The sequence below is a fragment of the Pteropus alecto genome, unplaced genomic scaffold (assembly GCF_000325575.1).
Source record: "Pteropus alecto unplaced genomic scaffold, ASM32557v1 scaffold12, whole genome shotgun sequence".
Lineage (NCBI taxonomy): Eukaryota > Metazoa > Chordata > Mammalia > Chiroptera > Pteropodidae > Pteropus > Pteropus alecto.
This window is the reverse complement of record NW_006432669.1, coordinates 1-14,322: the sequence shown is the minus strand read 5'-3', so window position 1 is coordinate 14,322 and position 14,322 is coordinate 1.

Here is a 14,322-nt window from a genome sequence, read left to right as displayed (position 1 = left end):
TGAGTGCAAACCAGGCATTTTTTTCTCAACCTTCTACAGAGGTAGAAATAATGATAGCACATACTTTGCTTTCTGAGGACAGTTTTTATCTCAAATTCTAAGTGATTATTTTAATGTAATATTTAAATTAACCTCACTGCAATTATGGACTTTAAAGCATTTGGGTAATTCTGTAAATTCACAGATACAGCACCAGCAATTTTAGCAGATATTTTATGAGGATCTATTAGGTTCCAAGGAAATAATATATTCTGAAGGATTCGCATAAATAAGAAAATCTAGGTATTAAGATTTCATCATGCTCCAGGGAGAAAGAAACAAATAACCAGAGCATGAGGCAAATTGGCTTAAGTGATTATGGATGAATGTGACTCCACCTCCCATTTGGTAAAATCTACCAAGGGGGTTAATATTATCTCTTCTAAACATAAGGGCCCCAGAGCAGCACTGTCTGATAGAAATATAAATTGAACCACAAACATGGGCTACATATGTCATCTTAAATTTTCTGGAAGCCACATTTTAAAAAGCAAAAGGTAAAGGTAATCTTAATATGATTTTCTAATAACATTAAATAACAATATTAAAATATGAACCCTGTATATTTAAAATATTATTTCAATATGTAATCCACATAAAATTATTAATGAGATAGTTTATTATGGGAGAAGGGCCAAATCTTTGAAACCTGGTATGTATTTTGCACATATAGCTCATTTCAATTTGGAATAGCCACACTTCAAATGTTCAGTAGCCACATACCATTAGCAGCTACAGTCTTGGACATCACAACTTAGATCATGGGCATATCACCCAATCACAGGCAAGTGGATCTTCCCACCCAGGAATTTGAATCTTGAGAAAGCAGAATAGAGCCTTGGTCAATTGGAATTTATTCCCTGTTGTCGCAGTGGTGTTGAATCCAGTGGCAGAGAGTAAGCTATCCTGTGGTAGCAAGCGTTCACTGACAATAGAGCCAGTCACTGTGTCCTAGGTGAGTCACTATTATAACATGATATCTAGCATTCTGGGTTATTTCTTAACATTTGTGTCATCTTCATATACCATTCCAATTAATTTTTTCTGCTTTAGTGAAGCAGAATTGGTGATTTTGTTTGCAATGGAGAACCCTAACTAATACAGAGATATTTTGGAGTAGCAAAGTAAAATTGGAGAACTGAAAAGGAAGATATAAAGCTCTGTGGCAGTTTAGAGAGAACACCACAGGTAAAAAGTCAGTCTTGAGTATAAACTTTAAGAATAGACAGGAGTTAAGTAGGTGGATATGAGTTAAAATAATCTACTTCAGCACTTTTCCTTCATTGTTGTCCTTATTTAATAGACATGGCAATCAAGATCTTGAAAGGTAAATAATCAAGAGACACGAAGTCTGATTCTAGCACTGATACCAGTTACCTGGGAAAAACACTTAATTTTTTCAGATATCATCTCATTCCTATCCATAGGTTGAGATGGTTGGATTACATTTATGATCTTGAAGACTTTATGTAATGGTAACAAGTTGACCATAGGGCAAATGATTTTCAGATGAATGAATGGAAAATGAGAGAGAAAGGAATGCAAGATATGGAAAAATTTACTCCTTTAGCAATTTGAGTTTCCTCAAAGGGAAAAGTCATCTTTCTCAGAAAGTGTGTAGATAACCTGTTTAAGCGGGGAGAAAAGATGAAATTCCTAAAACCATATCGTAGTAAAATAATGCTATTGCTCAGTCCTTTTGTTTGATAAAAGGGTATGAATTTTTAAATTTATAGGTGAAATCATGTGATTCTCTTTTTGAAGAGGGAGGAAACAGGAAGGCTGGTATTGTATGATGAGATTAAAAGGAAGGATTAGAAATTCCTCAGGAAGGAAGACAAAGAGGAAGATGAAGCAGAGTCACTTCAAATGGGGATATTTCAAAATAAATGCCATGTGCTCTGCAAGGTGTGCCCTCTCCAGAGCTTTTACATCTTAAGTGTAAACTGAAAAGGCTTGAATAAGATAGATTTCCTGTAGATACTCCTAGTTAACAGGCTGAGTTCTGCTCTCTGGTTGATAAGTCTAGAAAGGTGCCAGGCCATATAGACTGGAAAACAACCCCGTGTCACAGAGTAAAAATCCAAATAACCTTTGTCAAAGTAAATGAGAATAAACGTCTAATATCTTTAAAATTTAACGCATCTTTTATGTTTTGACTCATAAAATTCATTTATCTAGGAATATCAGGCTTTGGGACAGGTTGATGTAAATTAGAAAGATCTTAACTAACGAAAATTCTCAAAGATCCCTTGTTTTAAATTTTATAGTACCCAAAGATTTTGATGGGCCAAAAGTTTGGCAATTTCAAGGCAATTTCAATTTAAAACATGTTTTACTTTTATGCTTCAGCACCAAGATATTTGTCACTATTGGAGAATCATAGAAACCTATTAGCCCAACTTTTATTTTACAGTTTTGAAGTATTTAGACTTTTTTGCTACTGATCTTGTAAGGTTCCATTTTGTAATGGGCTAAACTGTGTCCTCATGAAATTCATATATTGAGGTCCCAACCCCCAGTACCTCAGGATATAACAATATATGGAGATAAGGTATTTAAGTAAGTAATTAAATTAAAATGAGTATGATAGATGGGGCCCTCATCCAACATGACTGCTTTATTATAAGAAGAGGAAGAAACACCAGAGATGCGTGCAAAGCGGAAGGGCAATGTAAGGACACAGTAAGTCAGCAGCCCTCTGCAAGCCAAGGAGTGAGGCCTTAGAAAAACCAAACCTGCCTTGATCTTGAACTTCTAGCCTCCAGAAAATATATACCTATTGTTTAAGCCAGCCAGTCTGCGGTATTTTATTATGGCAGCCCTAGCAAACTAATACACATTTTAATATTTTTTTTCATGTTTAGAAATCATACGGTGGATGAAGAAAGATCCTCGTAATGCCGGTAATATAGTATTAGGAATACCAAGGGAGAACAGATGGAGGTGGAAAAGTTAACTAATAAGAATGGCTGTATTGGCTCACTTAGGGAAATGTGAGACTCAGTGCCAAGATTAGTGATCCATGTAGGGCAGAGCAGGATGGGGCCCAAGACATATGCCTGTAAGAAAAGTGGATTCCACATATTTTAGAGTTCCACATATTTAAGAGTTACCCTATTGCAGTTGAAACTACAACCATAAATACAAAAGGCCAGAAACTGGAGCTTTACCTAGCCTATTAATTTATGATACAGTATAAATATGTACTCTGTGAGGATTGTTTAGTAAGGGTGTGTGATCTCTATCTTATAGTCAAATCAAAACTAGAAATTAAGTATAATTATCATTGCTATAATCATTTCCTAATTAAAATTATAATTATACAAATATCATTGTTTCAAAGTATACAGAAGCCGTGCAAATGAGAAAGTTTATAAATAAAAGAACTACAATGGGCCTACACAGAGCCTTGGAATAGTATAAAATTGATTTAAACATTATACACTTGACAATTCATATTTTCATTAGGAAGTTAAGAAAAACATATTTAGGCTATTTAATTTTGAATATGCATGGTCTTTTTATTTTCTAATATTTAATAACAAAAAATATTTAATATGACATTTTACGCAAATGAAAACACAATGTAATAAAATGGGATTTTGTGCACTTTAAGCAAAGAAAGTTGAATATAGAAGTAAAAAAGAGAACTGATGAGGTGAAAAAGGAGAAAAAAGGAAGAAAAAAGAGGAAAACTTTTTTAAGGAGAACATGAGATCATAATGTCATTACAATTCTTTGATACTAACCCAGAGTAAAAAGAAGCAATAAAACATCATCCTTAATATACTACCAATCTTACAAGATTTTTATTTTTTTTAATGATTCTCAGCAGTTCAGGAGAGTATACAGACATTGATTTCTAACTGAGGACATACTGAAAAACTAAATGCTGTACAAGACAAGCTACACAATTTGCAGGGGCCAGTGCAAAATAAAAATGCTGGGCCCCTTGTTCAAAAAGTATTAAGATTTTAGAATGAAAAACGACTGAGCATTAAATCAAGGGTGATGATGAGTTTAGGTATGTAACTTACTAGGGATCAAGCACCCACAAATCTAGTTTGGATCATTAGGTTTATCTTAGGGTAAATTCTTCTAAAACATTTTTACAAAGTAATTACAAAGGTAGTTGTTAAATTTCAGACCACATTTTATTAAGGATCATACTGAAAATCTTGGCCCTTTTTTTTGACAGTAGAGGGAATTAGCTAATGAGCTCATCCCCAAATCCACTGCCCTGGTTACCAAAGTACAATGCCATCATCACATAGAGTGCCTTGATAAGTGCTGTTCCCTCCTTCATTACAGAATTTTCTTTCTTCTGGCAATCAATAAGTATTTTATTGAATTTTGTGGAATTTAATGCCATTTAATTAAAGATCTAATTTTATTCTGTGTTGTGCTTCCTAACCTCCCTAACTCCTGCAGATCGTTCTACATTATTATTTTTTTCTAAACGAAGTACCTGAATAAGGACTTATCATCAAAATCTCTAGAACAGATATTATGAAAAACCTTCTAAAGACTAAATTTAGCTTAAACATTTGTCTAATATATGAGATATTACACAGAAGTCATATTTCATTTTTAAAAAGATCAAATAAAAGAAATTTGACTCAAAGTGACATTCTCTATTCTTATACTGTAGAGCCCCTAAGGAAGCCAGTTTTTTCATAAGTACTTACAGGAACAATATAGAAACAAATTATAAGGGGTTTCTTTTAAAACCAGTGCTGAGTGAAACAAATATTGGAAGGAAGCAGACCTAAATAATTTCCTCTGCTTGTTATCTCAGTGGTAGGAAAATGACTAATCTGTTCCCCCTTCTTTTTCTAATTTTACTGTATCTTAGAAATTACTTCTAATAATTCAGTTTACAATATAAAGTAAGCAATGAGGGCACAAAAATTAAAATTTCAGCTTCGTTAAGTGGAATTAGATTGAGTATGTGGCTATCATTGATGGAGCCAAGTAAGTTTCATTTTTTGAGGAAATCTTACCACTTGTGTTTATAGGTACATGTGATGCAGCTCAGGGCAAATTCCTCTGAGGGGAGAGGAGCTCAAGCCCTGCACTGAAAGAGAGAGACAGACAGACAGACAGACAGAGACAGACACAGAGATGGACAGACACAAGCAGAGAGTTCTTGACTGAATACAGGAAAGGATTCAAGTGCATGCGAGAGTTAGAGAGAAAACAAAAGTTCTTTAGAGAAGAGCTAACGCTCAGACAGAGCATGATCTTTCAGAGACAAAGAGTGAGAAAGCCAAGAGAGAAAATACAGTGAGAAAGACAGAGACAATGAGAGGGACCTCGAGTATTCAGGAAATTCAGTTTATATTTCATTCTTAGTTTCTACAAATTACTGTTTAAAGACCTTGTTTACCTATTTTCCTTTGATGGTATGCGTATACAGTGTGAAAGGTAAGAATATGTAGCATAAAAGGCCTGCTGATGATTCCCAGCCTTTGATCCATAGGTTCTTCATAGTTTTAGCAGAAGGGAATGAATAATTGTGTTTATTTTGTGTAGGGCATGACTTAAAGACTTTGTTTTCCTGTTCTTCCTTCAAGGTATGAGTAAATGGTTTGTTAGTAATCCCAGCAGAAATCTTCCTTGTTCTGTAGGCTTCCTCGTGGTCTGGCTGTAGGGCTGATCAGCATTGAAATCTCTGAATGTAGCTTGATTTAACACTTAGTTCTCTTGGCCCCTCCCTACATTACATGTATGTGTAAAAATATATCTAAATTAACCCCAACTACATTATAGTGATTGCCTAACAAAGGAAAGGTAAATTTCATTTCCCTTTTGTTGTGTTTTCTTATACACCACTGTCATTCTTCATGTTTCAGTTGTGAATTGGTAGTACCAAATTGACTGGTATGTGTAGTAAATAATGAAAATTATTATCATTTCTGGTTTGTTTCTTTCATTCTAAAGATAAAAGTGTCAAGAGGTCAACAAAAGTGATAACATAGGAGGCTCCTGAATTCCGCTCATCCCACAGACACATTCATTATATAGCTACAATTGGAGCAATTGCCTCTGAAAGAAATCTAGAAGCTATCTGAGCAACTTCTACATATTAGGTGAGTAACAAAATACCCACATCAAAATAGTAGGAAAATGTGGAAAGGAAGGAATTGTCCTCTACCCTAAAGGTTCTTTTGACTGGTCTGATCATTAAATCCACTTAACAGATTAACAAGAGAAAATAACGAAATTATATACATACATATGCATGGGAAACCCACGAACATGATAAAGTCAAGAGACTCTGCTTACTTAAGAGGTTCAGAGACTGAAAGTTAAGGTGAAGTAGCTGTGGCATTCTGAGCTGAGGGTGAAGTAATGTGCCTTGGTGCTGCAGTGAGTCATTGCAGGACAATAAGAAGAACAGAAGCTCAGTAATTAGAATTTCACCTTGCCCTACAGATAGGTCATAAAAAATTATTTCTGGTGATAACTCTTATTATGGGCAATGCCCCTAATTTAAATTATTCTAGATAGTTAAGGGGATGGGGGGGGGGGGCGGGGAGTTTCTCTTGAGCCCAAAGTCTCGGTTGCCTTTATCTCAAAATAATTCTCATACGACAGAGGCACTTTTTGCTGTAACTCTTACTGAATTCCTACAAAAGACTGAAACTAAACTTCACCCCTACGGCATTCACATACAATTGGAAAGGAACTCCTAATTCCAAGCTTCTCCTCGAGGAGCAAAGGGTTTGGACCCCACATTTAGTACCACAACTTTTAAGACCCCCTCTACCCCCACCACCGGAGGGATAATATATGTCTCTGAAAGCCTGTGGAGGTTTGCTACTGGAAGACCTACAAGACTATAGCAAATGAAGAAGCAGTGGTTCATAGGCACACAATACCCCCAGGACTCAGTGCAGAGGAAGTAGCCAGATTGGCTCATTTCCCATTCTTTTTTTGAAATGGGTTCATTTGCATACTTTGAAAACCGCTGCCTGAGGGTCAGGCTTCTAAATTGCACCAATCTAGGTTCAGGTTGTGATATTCCCTTGAGGACTAGAAAACCCAAGGACACCTTCCCTGCCTTCTCCCAGGAGCACACTGCAAGTTGCGGATATCTCCCTAGAAGGATCTTGTACACAGATCTGTTCCCAGCTTTTGCAGATGCTGCCCAAGGGACAGGTCCCCAGAACACCTGGCTCTGATAGCCAGTGGGACTTCTGTTCACAAGTCTCACAGGACCACAACAATCAAAGAAGCAGTTCTTAACAGGGGCAGGAGTATATTTCCCTTTCTCATGGCTGTACACCAGAGCCCAGCACAGAGGGAGTAAGCAAAAATGTCCATTTTCCAGTTTCTCACTGGAAGGTGCATAAGTACATACTTTCCCAGCTGTTGCCTGAGGGTCCTGCTTTCAATTGTCCTTCATGTAGGCATCAGATATGATTCTCACCTTTGGGACACTGTCCAGTCTTGGCAAACCCTCAACTACTTGGAGCCACTAAGACAAAAGAGACAGTCACAAAGCTTTCAGATACAACCAGGAGCTCAGAATGGGCTAACTGATCGGGTTCATCTCCTGTACAAAATGGATGGCCACAGGTAAAATAATGAAGATGGATACCTATCTTTCATCATACACAAAAATCAACTCAAAGTAGATTAAAAGCATGAACTTAATCTGAAACTGGAAAACTAGAAAAAAATATAAGGGGTAAGCTATTTGACATTAGTCCTGGCAACAATTTTTTTATATTTGACACCAAAAGCAGAGGCAATACAAGTAAAAAGAAACAATTGGGACCTTATCAAAGAAAACTACCAACAGAATAAAAAGGCAACTTATGGAATAGCAAAAAATATTTGCAAACCGCATAACTAATAAAAGGTTAATACTAAAATACGCAAAGAAGTCATATAACTCATTAGCAAAAAAACAAAACACAAAAAAATTCCTCAATTTAAAAAAAAGTCAAAGGACTAGAACAGATATTTTTCTAAAGAAGACATGCCCACACACAGTTACTCAACATCACTATTCAGGGAAATGCAAATCAAAACCACAATGAGATATCATCTCATATTTGTTAGAATGGCTATCATCAAAAAGACTAGAGATAACAAATGATGGTGAGGATGTGGACAAAAGGGACCCCTTTTACACTATTGATGGGAATATAAACTGGTACAGCCACTATAGAAACAGTACAGAGGTTCCTCAAGAAATTAAAAATCTGCCATATGATTCAATTAAAGATCTACCATATGATTCAACAATCTCACTTCTGGGTATATATCCAAAAAAAATAGAAATTATAAAGAAAGCCATCTCTCCTAAGAAAATGCTCACTTGTCTTGAAACAGCTAGTAAGAAATTATTTCAAAAGAAACACTACAACATTGTCTTCAGCACAAGTCAGAAAAGTGACAGCCTGAAAAGAGTATAAATAGTATATCTGAATTATTTAAAAAGAACATGTATAAAAATGCCTGTGGAAAAAATACAATTTGTGCATGAGGAAGATAAATCAAAACTAACCAGCATTTTCTATTCTGTTACAGCCAAAAGGGCTAAAAAGTCATAGTATATGTAATGTATAATAGCAAACAACTTGGTGAGCCATAAAAGAAACAATTGGATAAATGATTTTAGTCCCAAGACAGACATCTACTACATGGAGTGTTGAGCTAAGAGGTTTCCGTGGATTTATTTTACTCACCATTGTGGATGCTGCCAAAAGAAGTCACCAACAGAGTACTATGCTTTTTGCACAAAAATATATTTAACTAAATCGAGTATTTCATTTTTTAATATTAACAAAATATAAACTAAGATAAGTAAACTTCTCATTTCTCAAAAATGTCTGATAACAGTGCCATTTTTATTTTTATGTTTCTAACCTATTCCCTCTATACATCCACATTAATATCATGTTAAAGTCATACCTAAATACATAAAATGTATTGCAACTATTTGTGTAGGTATATCTCCCTACTAGGCTATGATATCTTTAAAGGAGGGAGCTCTTCAGTCATATTCATTTTAGAGTGTCTAGCATGTAGCACAGAGTCTATCACACAGTAGATGTAAATAAGTAAAACAATAAAAAAATAACTTAACTAAATAAATAAAACAATAAAGAAACGAACTATCCTACTTGAACAACAACAATCCACTTATTAGTGAATGAATTGCAACTGTTGGGAAACCTATATTAAGCATCTACTCTATACAAGGCACTATTTTTGAGAAGCAGAAATATAATCCTTCCCATCAAGCAATTTATACTTTAAGGAAAAGCAACATACATTCATTGAGTAGTTACTACATGGAAAGAAAGTGATGGATGTTTGCACATATTATCTCATTAAATCCATAAAACAACTTTTAGAATTATTTTTGAGATGACGTATGTTATTTAAATCAAAATGTAACATGACAGTTTTTACCTGTGAACTGCTCTTCGCACACTTCTAAATTTTGACAAAAATTCTTTGTTTCAGCCAAAAATATGGAAGATTTGCTTCATCCAGAAATACCAATATATCAATCATATAGTATACTGTCATTCAAAAATATATGACCAATTTTATATTTCCTTTTTTATATACAAATTGGAAGTCCTAAAATTTTCAATAAATCATTAATTATCTAATCCTTAATTTACTACAAATTAAGATTAACATATAAACTTGTGTAGAATATTACTCTTTAAAGACCTGTTACATGCTGTTAATATGATATTAGCAACTGCCACTTTATTTTATAGCCAGACACTTTGCCAAGCACTTTACAAATATAATATTTAATTCTCCCAATGATGATTGATATGGAAAAGTTTTTGTAACTTTATTTTCTCAGATAAAGTAACTACTGCTCAAATGGATTAAATAATTTGTCAAGGTCGCACCTCTAAAGTAACTACTGCTCAAATGAATTAAATAATTTGTCAAGGTCGCACCTTCAAATAAAAAAATATGAAGATTTTTTTATTTGCCTAACATAAAAGGTCTACGCTTGACCACTATATTATACTGCCTACTATTCCTGCTAATATTTCTGCCCCCATTTTATACATGAGTAAACTGATATGTTGCAAAATCCAGTGTCCACAGGTGGTAAGCAGAACCTTTGTCTTGCTAACTTCAGCTTCAGTCTGGTGGGATTGAAAAGTCCACCAGTAGATAGAAAAGACAAGCAATTGCTTTCTACATTTTACCCTTCAAAGAATGATAAAAAGTGAGAAAAGCCAAGAGAATCATGATTATTAATGGTCACTTTTACGAACACCGTTTTGAGGCTACCCAAGATTTACCTCGGAGCTCTCTGCATGCCAGTGTATTTAACAAAGAATTGACAGTAATTAAATATAAAGTTAATATAAAGTTCAGAGATTTTTCAATGGAATTGTATATTGTATTCACATACTTGCTCCTTGAGTCTCTAAAGAGATTATCACAGCTATGCAAACCATCTGTCATCAATCCCTTGTACTCTCCATTTGATGAAGGACTTTCGAGGATGGTGAAGTATTAGAAGACTTTGAGATCTAACTCAGCATTAGAAGCCTTATGAAAGCTAATAGCTAAATGCCCCTGTTATGTTTGTAGCTCTGTTTTTATTAATTACCACAAGCATTTTTAGTATTTCATATTACCAAAAACTAAAGTGAATTCACAAAGAATTTTTTCTCTCATATTATCTTTAGGAATAAAAAAGTTTGATAAATGAAAGATCCTTTATATTTAAGTTACCTTCTCTCTCTCTCTCTCTCTCTCTCTCTCTCTCTCTCTCTCTCTCTCCCTCCCTCCTCCCCCCATTCCCTCCCTCTTTCATCTCTCTCTCAGCTCTCTCTCTCAATCTATCTCATTTCTGGTGTTAGCCACCACATAATTAAAATCTACACTATAACATTTATATGTTATAGAGTATCAGGGAACTACCTATGGTTCACAGACCTGTCTTACACAAGGAGAAAGGCAATAGGGCAAGTTAGAAATTTAAGCAAGCCAAATGATTAGTTACAGATCCCTAGTATGAGTCATTGTAGAAATAACAAGACCATGACAGGTGTTCCTGTTATAGAAGAAAACCAACTCAAGATGAAAGATAGCCAAACTTCTTGTTTCAGAAATGTCTCTAAAATGAGCAGACTTTCAGGGATATCCAATTTAAGGCATAAAGAACTACTTAAAAGAAATAACTAAAATCACCACCTGGAGAAAAAGCGAAACATGGTAGTTATGAAGAGTCTCTGGACTCAAGTGACAAGCAGGGGTTCCAGTTCCATGACCAAGTAGCTAGGGGGTCTTAGGAAATATACTCTTTGTCTCTGAGTCTCAGTTTCTTATATGGAAAATGATATGTATGCAAAAATAATTATTTTGCAGATGTGTAAAAATTAAAGTTAATGTATACAAAGTACCTACTACAAGGTCCATCACAAACTAGCCTCTCAAATTATAGACTTTTTTATTGTAAGATAAGATTCTAAAAGTTCTTGTAATAATCAGTGAAGTGAAAGGATGTAAATCATAGTGATTAAAACATACTAATATTTAAAGGTGAATGTAATAATCCTTTATTACAGCTGAAAATTATACAATGCACCCTTACCATCTTCCCCCCAAAAAAGAGAATTTACAAACTCTCAATGGAAAAACTAATGATTTAAAAATAACCTCTATAATTGAAAAAAGTAGATAAATTAGGCAATAACTATATAATGTACATAGGGAAGAAACTCTGGAATTTGATCATACTTAACTGCGGATGGAGAACATAAATAGACTCATTAATACAGAGTCTGTTATTGTATTTTCAAGATTTATGCTCTTAATAATTATTATTCATTTCCTTCCAATTTTGTAACTGAGCTCTTTATAATGATTCTTTGGTGTTCAATTCAGCCATATTTTTATCCATAAATATTTTAAAGACTATTCTATATGCCCAACATTTGGCTAAGCATTGAGGACCCAGTGGTGAGAAAGGTAGGAAATTTTCCTATATATATTAAGCCCAAATTCCAGCCAATAACTTAAGAAGGTTTCTTGGCTTCTTGTCTCATAAATATTTTACTAGCTTATTAATTTTTTTTGTCATCACAACAGATATTGTACTCTTGGTACTTGAAATGTGCAGTAGCCACAAAGAGCTCTAATCCCTGCTCGGCAGTTAAATATAAAATGTCAGTACATAGTTGCATATGCCAAATATAGTTGACAATATGATTGATTTTTAAAGGGGTCAGAGAATATGATTGATTTTTTTAAAGGGTCAGAAGTGTTAATACATGATAGTTGGCAGTTCTTAAGAACATTTCATTTCAATAGTCATGGAGGATTTTTTTTTTTAAGATAGATTTCTGGAAAACCTACTTTATGGATGCATTCTGTAATAAAAATCTTTCATATAAACATGTACAATATATTACCAACTCATATGATGATTGCCTTGAATTGATATTGGCATCCTCTAGGGCTATAAGAAAGGCATATAATGTTCTGAATTCTTTCTCTTTGAATTGGATATATATTGAAATTCTGTGAAATAAGAATGGTTAGGTCTTGGATTGCGCATAATGAAAATTTCCACTTGAGTCTGTGGTTTGATAGGCCGATGAAACACTTTGTGACAGCTTTGCTTCTTAACTTTAACTCATGACTAAAGAAAAATGACCCTCCATCTGGTTCACTGAGATGACCTAAATTTCAACTCTTATTATATCTAACAATATCTGTACACATTCATATGGGATTTAGAATTAAATATCCTCAGAGTTACTTAAATATTAGAATATTGTACCTCTGTTTTAATTATATTTTAATATTCTTTATTTTAATGCAAATTGTTGGCCCTATTTGTTATTCCATTTAGTTTTATTAAAATCAATTTAAAGTAGGGTATTTAAGTTTAAAAAAACTAAAATATATTCAAATCAAATTTTAAAAGTTTTATAATTACAGACCTCAGAAGCAATATTGAAGGGCTTAAAGTTTGTTATTTCTCAGGCAGATCGATACTTTAATATCTGCATTTTTATTTCAAATAGGTCCAGCTAAAATATATTTTTAATTTTTAAAAAAGTAAAAATTAACTGGAATTATATAGTAATCTCTCAACTATCAAACACTGCCAAGTAGAATCTAATTTTTAAAAAGTAAATTTTTATTTTCCTCTGTGACTTTCTTACAAGCAAAATATATGAAATGGAAGGATATCCGAAGAAAAACATGAAAATCAGAAAGGAGATATATCGATTTCAACTAAAATGTGGACTATTAATTTTTTGTACCTCATTATTTTTCTATTTTGATCATCTGTCTTCCTCGGCCACTCAACTACAGAAACACAAATCTTAATGAATTCATCCATCTTCCTTTTCAGTGACTGCATCTGCACAGCTAAGTACTACTCAATCAGAAAAAATATAACTACGAATTATTTAAACAGGGCCCTGGCAATCTTACTACAATTTTTAAGTGAATTGACTTTCTTTCTTTGTAAAATGGCACTCTTTCTGAAACCCACCAGTAGTAAGCTGATTGGTAGTCCCCAGTAAAATATGACCTATCATCCACTATCTATACACATTATTGTTTAATTCCAGTATGCATGTAAATGGTTTCAGAATTATTCAATCTTATCAACCATAGCATGGTGTTTTATGTTCAATTCTTTTGCCTTTAGTCTTACTGTCTCAACTCATTTCCAAAGTTAAGTTGGATCAGCACATTTTTCCATTACCACTTCACTGAGGTTATTTCAAATATGTGTAATATCATTAGATTCTTTTGTCACAGGCTATGGTTAATTTTATGTGTCCAGTTTACTAGGCGATAGAATGCCCAGACATTTAGCTAAACATTATTCTTAGTAGGTCTGTGAGGAGATTTCTGGATGAGATTAACATTTGCTTTGAGATGTTGAGTAAAGCAGATTGTCCTCCCTAGTGTAGTTGGGTTTATCTAATCTATTGAAGACAGGAATAGAACAAAAAAGCCCAGTAAGAGAGATCTTTTCCCGCCTGACTGTTGAGGTGGAATATTGGCCTTTTCCAGCCTTGAGACTCAGACTGAAACATTGACTCTTCTTGGATGTTAAACCTGCTGGCTTTCAGCCTGAAATTGACACTATTATCTCTCCTGGTTCTCAAGCCATCAGACTAAGACTGGAACTACATATCCCCTCTCGTGGGTTTCCAATTGCTAACTGCAGATCTTGGGACTTCAAGTCTGCATAGTCATGTAAGTCAATTCCTTATAATAAATACATATAATATGAATATATATACA